At 44.8% G+C, this 15162-nt stretch overlaps 1 long non-coding RNA gene across 2 annotated transcripts; it reads right to left on the reverse strand.

Annotated features, from left to right (window-relative positions):
- Window positions 1-1650: 1650 nt before the first annotated feature.
- Window positions 1651-12859, reverse strand: LOC108447074. 2 transcript variants are annotated; one of them, XR_001862460.1, is made up of 3 exons: window positions 10694-12859; window positions 9821-9932; window positions 1651-7435 (listed from the first exon to the last, which is right to left on the reverse strand). It is a non-coding gene; the product is annotated as an uncharacterized LOC108447074 (long non-coding RNA). The 2 variants fall into 2 exon arrangements; XR_001862459.1 differs by having other exon boundaries at window positions 9821-12859.
- Window positions 12860-15162: the final 2303 nt, after the last annotated feature.

The raw sequence follows: 15162 nt of genomic DNA on the forward strand, positions 1-15162 counted from the left end.
CCTCCTCTTCCTGTTGCCCAACTTGTGCCCAACTTTATTAACCCTTTGTGCAGAAAGATCTGAAGGGCTAAAAATAAACCAGGGCTCACCCAAATTCCCTAAAATACTGGTCAGGTGGGTGACACTGGTTCCAGATGAGAACATTTGAGCCATAAAGGCTGCTTTGTTGCTGCTCTGTACAGTTCATCTCTTGGAAAAAACTGAGTAGAAAATCACAGCTATGGGGACCCAAGACCAGAGGGAGGAAAGACTCGGAACGTCCCCATCACTTTAAATAAGTCAGTGATTTTTAGATAATAAACTACCTAAATAAGTGACTCCTAAATCCCACAAGTGGGATTTGAAAAAAGGGGATTTAAACTAGCAAGGCTGGTGAAACTAACCAGTGCTCTAAACCCTTAGGCCAAAACAGGTGCCTACTCACTTAGAACATTCATGTACCAATTTTTAAAAGGGACAAATAGTCACTAGACTAGGCTGGCAGTTTAAAGCCATGCCCTTTCTTCTTCTGCAGTTGGCATATTTCATTATGTGCCCAAATTTCAGTCTGATGCCAACTCTCTGTGTCCTCAGCGTCTCTTACCTAATTTAAAATAAATTACTTTTAATTTTATTTAAAGCTACAGCTAAAGTATTTACAGGTTGTGTTTGATATGTACAGGATTACTACAGGGAGAAGTTAAAAATGAGACACCAGCATCAAAATTCAGCTCTAGCAATCCAGAAAAAGGCAGCCTGCAGGTCCTGTGGTCCTGAGCTGAACACCACTGCCAGGGGCACCCACGAACTCAGTCAGGATCCTTGCCTTCCTCTCATGGGTTTCAGATCAACCAAGCACTTAAATACACACTGACTGTGGTGCATGAGCAGCACCAGCAAAGGGCTGGTGAAGACCAGGTGGGGCTCAGGGATGCAGTTTCCTTCCCTGCTTGGGTCCAGCAATGGGCTCAAGATCCCACAAATCTGTTGAGGCTGTGGGCCTGGCTCTGTGTTGTGGTGTTGGGGCCCATAGAGACCAGGAGCTGCCTGCTGGGGGTGAATGAATTTAGGTGGGAAACAGGTGGGACCCAATATGCCTTCCTGCATCCCTTTGTTGCCATTTTGCAGGTGCTGATACCGAGCAGTTTGTTCCGCCCTCAATACTGCAGCTGAGCTTGTCCTAAAAAACAAAACCTCAAAGGGAAAAAAATAATTTGTGTGGGTTTCCTTCTTCCCTTTTCATCTTCTTTCCTGCTGCTATTCATTTAGCATGAAATAACCTTCCAAATCAATCCGGAAGAGATCATTTGAAACTGTTGCTGTTTTCCCATTGCTAATTGCTGGTTTGAAATCCCATTTGAATCGCCCTGAATACACAGTCCAATGCTCCTAAGCGAAGTGCCTACCAGGTATTTTTCCTGATGGGCTTTTATTTCCCTGCAAAAAAACCCCCACAAACAACCAGTCCTGGATCGCTGGTTGGATTTAATGGGACAATAGCATCTCCATAGTACATCTTGTTTCTGAAGCAGAGCAGTGTTTTGGCAGGAACGGACCTCTGCTGAGTTTCACAGGCCTGGCGGCATGTTTTGGTACTGGCAGAGCCAGAAATGAAGCAGTTAATTGCCCTACTGGGAAGGAGGAAATTTCTTGTAAAAATCCAGAATCTGGTTGAACAATGTGGCCTTTTATTTTTCAGCCTTGGAATCAAGCCTGGCTGCCCTTGTAAACAAAGAAAGGAAAGAATCACTGAACCAACCCAACACATAAAAACTGACCACGTCTGTCTTTGAAGTTCCCTTTATGTTGTTTGGAAAACTTGGGATTATGGAGGTTTTTTCTTTCCTTTTTTTTTTTCTCTCCTTTTTTCTTTTCCTTCTTCTCTTTTTTTTTCCCCAAGAAAAAGAGGGATGGAAGTTAAGGGAAACTTTTTCTTACACAGAGCAGAAGTCATTAATTAAGTATCCCATTCATCCCCGAGGCACCGGCTCATCAATCAGATTTCTTATTAGCATTCTGATGACCCGCCTGACCCCCTGTCTCTGCACTGTCTGCATGACGACACCGAAAAGCAGACCACACACCGAACGGAGGAGGATTATTCGACACTTTTCCTTGCTCCGGGGCGGGGGACGGAGCTGGGAAGAGGAACGATGACGGACGTTGTTGTTTTGGGTTGAGGCGAGTCAATAAGTGGCTCCTGGGCAAACAGCCCTGAGGGCCTGGGAGGGTGACTTAAGAGGTGGCTGCTGCATGCACAGGGCTGCTTTGGGGCTGGGACCTATGGCTTGGTGCTACCACAGGCTGTCTCTGCTCCCGCTATGGTCACAGGGGGCTTAAATCCAGAGGGAAGAACAGGATTTTAGCACAGTGACCACTGTGCTCTTACTCTCGGGTAACCCCTGTCAGGAAATGATTGGGTCCTGAAAATGTGCTGGTGGCTTTGGGCTCCCTAAGTAGGCTCTGTCCTCAAGACAGGTAGGGGTCCCACATTACCAGTCCTCCAGCCTTTCTCCTTCCAGGATATCCCAATTACAAGCACTTAGCTGATTAAATCTTTACACAAGTGCTTTTGGGCAAGGTTTTATGTTAAAAAAAAGAGGACAGCGACAGCAGCAAGTTGTGAGGTGTGCACATCTTGAGAGAAAATCCAACTGCAGCAGCCCCTTGCTCAGAATGGGAATTTACACATGCACACACATGCTCAGAGCATGCAGCCAAGGGTTGAAGGAGTGTTGATTTAGATGAGATATAAGAAAGAAGTTCTTTACAATGAGGGTATAGAGACACAGGTTGCCCAGAGAGGCGGTGGATGCTCCATCCCTGGAAGCATTCAAGGCCAGGTTGGGTGAGGCTCTGAGCAAGCTGATCTAGTTGAAGGTGGCCCTGCTCATTGTAAGGGGTTGGACTAGATTGTCTTAAATGGTCTCTTCCAACCCAAAGTGTTCCATGATTCTATGATTCTGTGATTCCATGATGGCCCTGACCAGGGAAAGCCGTGGCCAGTGGAGGAAGGCAGCAGTGTGAATGATGTGCCCATGTGACTGGCACAGGAATGGAACCAGAATATGGCACTACTCTTAGGGCTACTTGCTACCAAGAGTTGGCTGAGATTTCTAAATGAGATTCTTTTTACCAAGTGTTCTCAAAGTAAAACATTTTGACTGTTTCTTTTTAAGCTGGGGATGCTGTTTTCCTATTTCTTCATTCTTTTCTGTTTTTCTTTCTCCTTTTCAAAAGCAAAAATACAGTAATGTGCTTGTGATGTGTGGTGGATGGAAGAAAGGAAAACTGAAAAATGTGAATAAAATTCCAGAGTTTCTAAAGTATAATTGGCTTGAACCTGACCAAGTGTCACATATTCTCCTTTAAGTCTCACAGCCGAGGAGAGTTACCACCACAGATCATCTCTGGCTTTAGGCAGTATTCCCTGAGTCATGCTAAAACTGGTAAGGGATTAGGCACCTTTAGGAGTCTGAGCCTCAAGGTTTAGCCTAACAAGAGAAGTCCCTCTGGGTAGCAAATTGCATCTTCTCTCCAGCTAAAACCCCAGTGTATGAAACATCCTTGTCTTTGGGGCTCATCCTCAAGGCAGAGGATTGCTGTCACAACTAAAGGGAACACAAAGGTCCTTCCTGGAGATGCAAAGATGTACATCAGTCTTTGCTGATGGAGGAGGAGATGGAGAGGATGAAAGTGGAAGTTGGTAGAAGTTTCATCTGTCATGTTAAATACCAAAGCAGCAGATATTCAAACCCAGGGCTTCACAACCCATGCAGGTACCTTTGTCACAAAGCTACAGGAACTCTTCAGCTTTCTGTCCCAATGGATCCTCAATTATTGGACAGCAGTGTGAGGGGTGCAAGTCAACTTCTTCTGCACTGTGTTCTGAAATGAGCATTTGTTGTGGTTTAACCCCAGCCAGCAGCTCAGCCCCACACAGCCATGCACTCATTCCGCCTGCCCTCACAGCAGCACGAGGAGGAGAATGGGAAGGGTAGAAGTGAGAAATAATGACAGTTTACTAGGTGAAGGAAAAGCTGCACACACAAGTGGAGCAAAACAAGGAATTAATTCCCCACTTCCTACGGGCAGGCAAGTGTTCAGCCATCCCCAGGGGAAAGCAAGTAATGGTGACTTGGAAACTTTCTTAAACATCACCCTGAACATCCCAGGCAGCCTCTGTGGCCACAAGTGCCTAACTTTGACTGATATTAGAGATGTATAACTATCCCCTCCATGGCAAGTAACTGTGGACCAGGGCCAGCAGGATCAACTGGGGCAAGGAAAAGGGCAAAAGAGATATCAGACTATCAGTCAAAGTGGCTGGAAACCAGTTCCCCGGGCTACCGACACAGACATATCTTCCATGTGCTCAGAAAGGGGTCTGTGTATCCCAGATACTTTAAAAAAGGCCAAGTTGTTTTCTTGGTGCTGGGAAGAGTGCCTTGACAGACAGCTCTTAATGATGGTGCCTGACCCAGGCAATCCTCCCAAAGCTGCTTGTGGTCTCAGAGCCCTAAAAAATGATACCCTGTTGGGTTATGGCTGGACCTCTCTACACAGCCCTTCCTGTCATGTAGCAAATCACGGATGGTGGGCATCAGACTGTGAGGCTCATCTCCACACCTCCATCAAGCTGATTACTGGTGTGCATTCTGCAGCTGGGAAACACAGAAAGGAATTAAACCCATCACTTCCTGAAATGTTAAGGGGGTGGTTTAGATATTGACAATGAAGTCTAGTTTCCATGGCCCTTGTTAACCAAAGCAAACCAAATCTAGTTCCTCCCTGAAGTATCAGGTGGGGAGAGACTTCTGTGTGGAAGATCAAAAAATGCACAGAATTGTGAGGAAGAAGGCTCAAACCCCCTCCATCTCCCTCTGGTGCAGCAAACAAAGAGGTGAGTTCAGCTGCAGAATGCTGAATACAGTTTGGCAGCTGCCATTCTGGTGCTGGACCATCTCACACGGCAATCAGGTATTGTTTGCAAAGATGGCATAAATTAAATTCCATGGAAAAAAATTAAACTGGATCTCTGGTGCCAGCAGCTCCTCTTATCACTTTGTAGCCTGTTCGTGTTCCCTGGCAGATAATCACCATGACTAACATTTATCTTACACAGCCAATTTTGCCACCAAAATCTGTTTTCTGACCCCAGCTGACTATTCACAGACATGACAGCTCCCCCGACCATAGCATAAAGGCTAACAAGGCTCTCCTAGAAAATAGATGGGTTTTGTGGACACTACAAAATCAAAATAAGATGTAATGAGTGCCCCAGAGAGCTGGATGGAGGGGCTGAGTGCCTTTAATTTCTTTGTCTTAGTGGTAGTTTCCTTCATCTGGTTTGTTTATTCTGCTGTTTTCTGTTGTATCTTCAGATACAGATAGACTTTGTGCAGTTTGATGGCCATGCTGGAGAATGAGCTCCCTACCATACTCTTCATGCCAACTTGACTTCTGGGCTTCCTTCCTCTGTGATTTTCTCTATTTCCAAGAGGTCTGTAAGGTAGAAGAAGCTGGTACAAGAGTTTGGGAACGCATTGAAGGGCCCTGGGGATTTGATCAGGGTTCGAGTGAACCTGTCAAGATGGAAAAAGGACAGGTTTATCTTTTAGCAGCAATTTGGGCTGTTCACCATGGGGCTGTCCATGATGCTGGCTACAGACACTGGTGGGAACTGGGTGAAAAAGGAAGGACCACCACAGCTGCACACAGGTCTGTGACTCATTAGCAGGTTTCTAATCTAAGAAGATTCTGCTGCCCTGACCAATTTCCTTTGAAACTGACCCAAGTTTCCATAGATCTCCACTCAAGTCAGCTCACTATGAACCCCCAGTTTGTCCTCTGGGACACAGACTGGGCAGGATCACAAGGAGCCCCTGCTGGACAGATATGGGAACATTTTACCCACAATGATTTTTGAAGCACCTGATAGTTGTCTTTCTCAAGAACCAAATTCTTCAAACAAATCTGCCCACCCCTTCCAAAATTCTGTTAACAGTTTTTTTCTTTGAGTCTTTCTGCCCTCTTTCTCCTTCTGATTCTTCTTCCAGGAAGCCCATACCATCTCATGAACCAAAATCACACTTCTAAGGAAAACCACCTTTAAATAGTGCACTGAGACCATGTGTAAACTCTGCACTGGTACAGACCTAGTGGTCCCCACCTGAAGATCAGAGATGAAGGCTCTAGACTGCACAGATGGCTCAAAGATAGTATCTTGCACAAAAATATCACTAGATGTACTCCAAACAGGTCTAAATAACTTCCTCTGGGCAAAATTGAGTGCACAGTGTTTATATTTCCATACTTTCATGTCTGGCTGTTTGTGAGGGTGTCGGGCTCAGAACTGGCTTGAGTCATTGGCAAAAGTGCCCACCTTGTCTGTGTCTGAGGATGTAGTCTGAATCCTCTCATCCCTCAGGGTTTTCCAGTGGATTCTATTCTTCCTCCTTGTGGTGCCACCAGAAGGCTGAATTTTGTCGCTATTGGTGAGTCTCCCCATCCAAGCCGAATGACTGCTTCATATTCCCATTCAGATCTTTCTTAAAAATCCCATTCATAGGCCCACAAAAAATGATTAAAAGTTGTTTAGAAGATAAGGCTTTTCCTCACTTTCATTTTCCTGAGTATCCAGCCATATGAACAAGGCTTACTACATCTGGCAACTATTTGTTGTAGTGTCTGTACATTCTTGGCATGAGGCTAGTTATGGATATTTTGGTGTATTAATAGACATGCTAAGCCTAAAAATGGGAGTAGGAGGGATTAGATGACTTGGAGATTTTGGGGAGAGAGATGGTCTGTGCTTTTTCCCTTTCCAGCTTTGGTCCCAGGCCAGTTTAAACCTGCAATGAATAATAGCAGTTACTGGATGCGAGTTTCCCCCCTCAAAAAGGAGTGTGGTGAACTCTGAGTTTCTAAAAACCGTTTTCAGGACATTTTGGGCAACTTCCTGCACTGGTTTGACACTTGTAGCTCCAATGGATGCTGGGACAAGTTGGGAGGTGCCCTGAGTTCTTCAGATCTGGTTGAGACTAGTTTGATTAGATTGATTATAGGGCCCTTTTCAACAGGAAAACAAGGTCAGCAGCATCACTGAAACAGGGCAGGGAAATTACTCTCAAGCTACGTGTTTCTCCCCATGAATAAGAGATTAGGGCTGAGATCATGTAGGGTCCTCTTTGATGGCCACAATCAATGGCTTTTTGGGTGTTTCTTGTTTGGTTGTCAGTGTCTGTATTTGGCAATCTGGTGCGCAGTGCCTCGCGGTCCTTATCGAGGTCCTTGCTGAGCTGGATCACGGCTGTGGCGATGGCCGTGCCCATTCAGGCTGGCACAGCCAGGCTCCTCCTGTGGCTCCACACTGAGGGAACACCAAGATCCTTGCCCAGGTCACCCAAGGGAGGGTGGGCAGCAAACAAACCCTCCATCCTCCAGCTGGGAACCCCTGAGAGCACAGGAAGGAAGAGGAGAGCATTAACACACGAAGAGGGCAAAGCTTGAATCTGGTGATGGTGGCTCAAGCCCTGGAGAATGGTGCTGCCAGGCCCCATCTCACATGGACCCCGCAGCCCCCAGCACGCCTGGCAGTCCGGACACGCTAAGCGGGAGCGGCACGTTCCCACCGCCGGGCGCGCCGCGATATGACGGCGTGCCAAAGGATCTTTGGGAGCTCAGGGGGGGAATATCCTGGCATAGAATTTAAAATGTGCTCTAACCTTTTCTGCAAACTGAAAGCAAGAAAAATGCTCATAAAACTAGTCTTTGTGCACAGAAAGAAGTCCGTTTTTATACTGTTGCTAAGTTCCTTATTGTTTTCTGGCTGTTTTTTGTGTTTCTGTGGCAGCCTTTTCTGTGGGCCTCTTTCAGTGACTTAGCTATATTGGCCTGCAGATAATTAGATCAGTGCTATCATTTTCACTGTCCTTTTTCCTCTGGAGCTATTTGCATGATAATGGCAGTTTGTGCGACTCTCTCCCTCCGTCTCCCTCTCTCTTTTAACCAGACACCATTTCTAAACATGAAATAATTCAGGGAACAATCTGTGAATGGTTCTGTTAAGAAAAGACTGAAAACATCTGGTTAAGAAAACATTTCTGGTAACCAAGAATCCAGTATTTATGTCAACTCTAGCTTTAAAAAAGAGGTCTTTTCTTAACAGCATTTTTAGTCTGTATTTTGGTCTATATACAGTATTGGCTGTATGCAAAGCTCCTAACCACAATATACTCCCACTCTGGGTATATATGTCTTTATTATATGTTTGTCTAGACAATTTATAGACAAATGAAATATTAGGATCTGAACTCTCAATGAAACCTGTGACAGGTGTCATTTAAAAGGCAGCTATGCCCCACAAACTGTTTTTGAACCCCTCTTGCTGTGAACAAAGTATTTCGTTCTGCAAGATATGCCCAAATCTAAGCAGGAGAGCAAACACATTGAAACCCAGTGCTTGGCCTGGGTGACTGACACTGGTGTTGTGGTGATTTAGGGTCTGGGGCTTCCCATCAGAGAATGTATCATGGCCAAGGGTGGGCCAAGGAAGATCTTTGTGCAGGAGCAGAGACTCCTGCCATGCCCAGGTCCTGCAGACCAGTGGCCATCTCAGCCTCCAGGCTGTGCCACACCACTGAGAAGATTATTTTTGCTGTAAGAAAAGGGTCTTGGGACCAATTCCTGCTCCTGATGAGATTAAACTCCCTGCAGACATACCTCAGCAAGGGAGAAAATAAATAGTGAAAAAACCCCAGAGAGTTAATAAAATTGGTCCTAGTGTCTGAAGACCATGCAATTCATTTGGGATTTTGATTTCCCTATGGCAGCTCAGGCAAAGAACATCAGCTGTCCTACACCCGATAATTTTTCATATGGATCTTCATGTCACCCTGGCAAAAACATACTCCTGGTCTGGCTCCACATCTTGGAGGGCTCCTCAGAGCAGCCCAGTACTGCAGTGGATGGGTGGCAAGGCTGGGAGTAGAAAATCATATTTGCCTGTTGAGTTAAAGCTTATTAAAGTTAAAGCTTATTAAGGATGATTTGAAATTTCCTAATAGGCAATTTTTGATAGACAAGACTGGACACAGTTTTGATAGCTTTCTAAATCAAAAATAAAGCAATTAAAATTTCCACTATTGTCTTTCTTTTTATGAGAAAAAGATTCTTGTAAAGAAACGGGGTTTAACCAGTTTTAATTTATTTTTATTAGTTAATTAATTCATTTTATTTAAATACTGGTACATGTTGCTGAACAATATTTTTACAAATGAATTTGTGCTGCAAATATCTCATAACAATTGTAACACACAGAAAAAAATTCCCTTTAGGTAAATATCTCTGAGGATTGGGCTCTGTTGTTGTCTGCCGTGGGGTCACACAGAATCACAGAATGGTTTGGGTTGGAAGGGACCTTAAAGGTCTAATTCCAAACCCCTGCCATGGGCAGGGACACCTTCCACTAGACCAGACTGCTCAGAGCCTCATACAACCTGGCTTTGAACACTTCCAGGGTTGGGATAGCCACAGCCTCTCTGAGCAATCTATTCCAGAGCCTCACCACCTTCACAGTAAAGAATTTCTTTCTTGTATCTAACCTAAACCTACCCTCTTTCAGTTTAAAGCCATTCCCTCTTGTCCTGTCACTCCATGCACTTGTGAAAAGTCCCTCTCCACCTCTCTAGTAGCCCCTCTAGGTACTGGAAGGTACTTTAAGATTTCCCCAGAGCCTTTTCCTCTCCAGGCTGATCCATCAGTTGAGCTGCACCAGGTTTGTTTGAGAGACATAAAGGAGTAAGAAAAGTTATGATGGCACTGCCATGGTCAGAGGTACCTGAAAATCACCTCCAAGTCAACGAGGAGTCACCTCCGAGTCAGCATGGCTGAAGCATCATTTGAGAGCTGCCCAGAGTGGGAGAGAGTGCTGATCCCAGGCCATGGGAGAGCTGGAAGGACAAACAGAGTTCAGTTCATAGCTACATGGAGGGAAGATGCCACAAATCAGATGAAGATTTTGGCACGAGGTTTCCTGCCTCAAGAAAATTGATTATTCACAGATGAGGGCAGAGACAGGGACTGGCTCACCAGACTCACAGGAATTGTTGATGCTCAGCAATTCTGAAAATTAGATCCATCAACCAGTGTTATTCATCAGTTAATGAAATTCAGTGGAAATGGCTTCACTGGGAATTGGACCAGGTCCTTACTTCAGAGTGTAAGTAGTGAAAGAGAAGGCTTCTTTCTGAACACTGTTGCCAAGCTGTGCATGACCGTGAGCACACCACAGACAGCACCTGGCCCTCCTGTGCTCCCCCCGTGTTGTGGATGGTGCATGGCCAGACATCTGAGAAACACCGAACACCTTTGGTTTCAGTGGCCATTTTGAGATACATGAGGGCTGTTTCCCAGCGTTTTTAAATCCTCGCTATTTGCATCAGGTAAGGTTTGAGGAGCTCTTGTCCTCCCCAAAGCCGTGTAGCCCCGTCTCAAAGCCATGTAGCATCTCAAAGCCTGTCAGGAACCAGGAGATCAAACAAACTGGTTCCTGCCAAGCAAAAAAACATTAGAGGGAAGGTAGTTTGCAGCAAACAAGGCAGGGCTTTACATTTACTTGCTGTCTGATGGCATTTCACATTTCTTCCAAGCAGCACCCTCCACTACTAGAGAAATAAAGGCAGGAGTTCAATGCCTACCCCCACACACTTACCTTCAAAAATGTCTCTGAGTGAAGACAAAACCCTGAAAATTGCAAGGAATACACAAGAACTGAGGGGAAAAAAAAGAAAAAAAATTTCTCAATAGTATGAAAAGTGGTTTATTTTCTTATTATTTTTATGTATTTTTAAATGTTTCCTCATTGTATATTTCTACCAGTAGCCAAGTGCCGGATTATGAGCAGGACTTAATGAAACAAAATTACAATTTCAACCCCCAGGGCTCTTTCCTGAAGATGCAAGTGGTGTTTTTCACACATCTCTTGCAGTGGTGAGTCACCAGCACAAGAGGTGGCTTATCAACTTCTCAAATGCACTATTTTTTTGACAGACAAGTTCACGATTTTGCAATTCTTGTGGGATTTTGATCTACTCCAGGTAATTTATAATCAAACTTTAAATAATTATGGACAATTTAGGTGGAAGACTAACATATTTCAGTAAATTTCAGCATTCTTCCTGAATGCTCCATGTTTTCAGAGTATGAAAAAATACTAAACCCACTGAAGGTAGCTTCAGCAAAGAGCTGAAAACCTGCTGCCATCACTTTATATATTATATACAAGATTTGAAAAAAAATCACAATAGTATGAAGAAGATGAGGGTTTCTCCAATCAGGAAGTTTATGTAAGGAAAAAATAGCTACAATGTGAAATGTGAAAGCAACAGAAGTGTTTTAAGCTGGTGCTGAGGTTTCTTTGTTCAGATGAGCTGCCCCAGGAATTAGATTTGGACATGGTCCCTTCCCCATTGCATGCTTCTTCTGATCTTCTTGTCCTTAAGCTTCCAGTCTACCTTCACACAGATGGATTCTCTTCACAATATTTCATATATAAAGTACAGAACACAGCTGAGGAACAGTATTTAAGACTGTCCAGATGAAAGAGAGTGAGATGGCTGTGATGGAAGAGCTGATTCACTGCTCCAGGTTTACACTGTAGTAACCTCACTGAAATAAGGAATTCCACTCTTCTAAAACCACGAGTTGGGTCAGGCTCAGCTGAATGATGGACTTTTGTATTCATTCAGAAGATTAAATGTCATCCCTCATGTGTGCCTGTTTTTCAGCTGAGTCCTGCACACCTCACATGGGCAAAACAACCACTGCCTTATGAGCAACATGATCCCAGAACTGAGCACTGAAGGACTGGACTGCATAGCACCCCAGAATTTCAGAAAATATTGGCAAACTGGAAATAAAGTATCTCCCTAATGACTTTAAGAACTCAGCTCCAGTGGGAACTTTGCCTATATAAAGTTGATGGGAGGAGGGATCTACATACAAATACGAAATTTGTGTTAAGGAGACTAAATTTGGCTTAAGTAGAATATGCCTTTCATCTATCCTGATTTTATTGAGTATTTTATTGCAATTCTTCTTTCTTTATTAGTGGGGAAGCAAACTGGTATGTTTTAAAATTGTTCCCACTGTTGTGAGTATAAACTTCCTGAAGATTTTAGCCTGTTTGCAAGAGATTGAGTAAAATAAAGGTTTTTTTTTTTTTTTAGGTCAACATTTTCTTCTGGCAGACTGAGCTTGAAGTGCACTTTATTTCCCTTTAATTTAACAGCTCCAGCAGCTTTTCCAGTTAAATCGACTGTTCATTATTGAGCCCATTTATGAAGGGCTGTGCAGTGCAGTTTAATGAATCCCTGGCACAAAGCTCCCTTTCAGTGTAGGTAAAGAATAGCAGCCTATTTAGGTCCTGTAGGGCTGTATGTCAAAGGCTTCCTATAATACTTGTCAGGGAAGGGCAGAAATTCCCACTGATATAAGAATGTGCAAGAAATCAACTTTCACAACCAACTTGCCGATTAAGACGCGATCAGGAAATGAGTCTGTGGGTTGGGAGCGGTGACACCTGTTTGGGCAGCCAGATTTTCCCATAACTCGATAACCATATGGGCCATACAACCAGGAAGGGAAAAAACAAGCCCTCCCTCCCCTGTCGCAGAGATTTTCTTACTTTCACGCTGCCTTCCTGATGCCACGATGAAAGGGAAATGGGTGCTGTGAGTTGTGAGGGCTGGGCTCAGTGCTGGATTTGGTTTGCTTTCCAAACCAAAGAAGGTTTTGCTAGTGATCATAAAATCATGGAACAGATTGGGGTTGGAAGGGACTGTAAAGATCATCTGGTTCCAACCTCTCTGCAGTCAGCAGGGACATCTTCAACGAGACCAGCTTGCTCAAAGCCTCATCTAACCTGGCCTTGAACAGTTCCAGGGATGGGGAATCAACCACCTCTCCAGGTAGTTTGTGCCAGTGTTTCACCACTCTCATCATAAAACATTTCTTCCTTTTATCAGCCCAAATCTACTTCCTTTTAGTGATGAGGCGCAGCACGTGAGATGTTTCCTTCAGGCTGAATCCCAGTGGGATCCTGCCCCTGCGTGGCAGAGGATTTACCCTGGGGTTGGACACTGAGATGGGTGGCCCCATGAACATCAGGAGGGTACACAGAGCTTCTGCAACTGGCTCCAGTGAGGAGCTGCTCCACAAAGTGCTGGCACTGTGATGTGGCCCTCGACCGTGCAAGGCTTCTTTTCTCGAGGAAACTGCCCTCTCCTTTCTGTCCAGCTTGGTCTGCAAGGATAACAAATTGTTCTTCTTGTGAAGGGCATGATTGTGTGGGCATGAGCTCGATCTATGGCCAGAGCGAAGCATTAGTGATCAGGGCATGCCCTTACTCCATCTGATTCTCAGGGTGACTGTGCCCTGGTTCTCTAAAAGCCAAGCTTGATGCCAAGGGCATGGCTCTCAGAAGCCTTGGTTTAACCCCCAGAGCTGGTTGAGATGCTGCTCCCTATAACAAGCAAGAAAATGAACAAAACCAGATAAATTTCCTACACAAAAGGGGCAAGAAAATAGCAGTAGCACCCCTGGAGCCTCTTAGCGAGCACCGAGTGCTCTCCTGTGGAATGAAGGTTTGGGGTGGTGGAAGGAATTCTGCAGCCACTTCACTCACCTCAGTCTGTTGGGGGTAAAGTGGAGGGAAAAGGACATCTGGTTCAAAATTTTGCCTAGGGTTGGGGCTATTTTGTGGGTCTAATCCCAGCATTTCCTGGACATTAGACCCTGCTAGTGAGATGAGGTGGATAGCTGGGCCTAGGAGTCATCACGAGTGGGCTGAGCATCAGCATCCTGGAAGAGCACAGGCAGAAGACAAGCAGGCTCATACAGCTGCTGGAAAAGAGAGATGTTTTGCAGGAATAACCAAACTGCTATTTCCTTGAAGAAAAATTAAGTTTCTTTACAAGTTGTTGACATGTGGCTTAGCAAATTTCCCTCCAGGCATTGCCCAACTTGGGGTAATCAGCTCTGCCTGAGAGAACACGGAGAATAAGCATGTTTAATGCAATTATGAAGGCTTTCTAAATCTCCAGATCTGGTTGAGAATATGTAAATTCGGCTGCTTAGCACAACTGAATGCAAACTTTCCTTTGCATGCCTGACAATTGTTTTAATACTCTCCAAGTTTTAGGAGGTAATAAAGTCTCCCACTAAACCGTAGCTGAGCTCTCAAAGCTGTTTAATTGAATGAATTCAGCCTTACAGAAGAGAAGCTGGGCCTTTCAGCTCCTTTTTATCTGAGCCACCGGATATTTAGCCACTCTGCATATAATACCACCCAGACTCATTAACAAACCCTTTAGACAGGCTACATAATATTGCTGCTATGATGCTGAAGCAGATACTAATTTGAGGACAACTTCGTTGCCGCTCTGTTTGAATAATTTCATGTTGCTCATATAAGAAACAGTCCCGGACTGTCTGCACATCCCATGAAGGATAGTGACCCCCGTTTTCGGGACCCATGTGCAGTTTGAAGTGGCCTCATAGGGTATGCAAAACTATCTAGTGGAGCACACAGGGGATATATATGTTGTTCTTTACATTTCCCCATCAATAAGGGAGCTTGGAGCAGGCTGCGAAGCTTGACAGGGCTTGACAGGGCCTGAGGGTAACAGCTCGGGTCGCTAATCCCTGTCAGTTGTATTCGAGCTAAGTAGTTTAAATCCACCTTCTATGTAGACATACTCATTCTGACACGCAGAGAAATACAAACTTCCCATAGCCCTCTGCCTACCAGGGTTTTTTTGCTTCAATTACACAGTTGCACTCAGAGCAAGTCCCCAAATAAGAGACTGGGCTCCAGCTGAGCAAGTTTTGCAAAGGAGACCCGGTCCAGATGCGCTGCCACCAGAGCAAAGGCTGTGCCTGGGACTGTGAGGTTCTGCCTGCCGCTGGGACCCTGCTGAGACCTGCTCAGGTGCTGGTGAGAGATCAAGAAAATCAGCATTCTTGTTTTGCAGAGGATATTGAGCCTTATTTTCCTCTCATGAAATATGTGCTTTCTCCGCTTTTCTCCTTGCAATACTTGCTTTGCATTCAACAAGTGTTTCAAACCACAGTGAGGTGAATTTGGCTGGTTTTTCCATTCTACCACTATTTACAGTCCTA

This window comes from Corvus brachyrhynchos, unplaced genomic scaffold (assembly GCF_000691975.1).
Source record: "Corvus brachyrhynchos isolate BGI_N302 unplaced genomic scaffold, ASM69197v1 scaffold44, whole genome shotgun sequence".
Lineage (NCBI taxonomy): Eukaryota > Metazoa > Chordata > Aves > Passeriformes > Corvidae > Corvus > Corvus brachyrhynchos.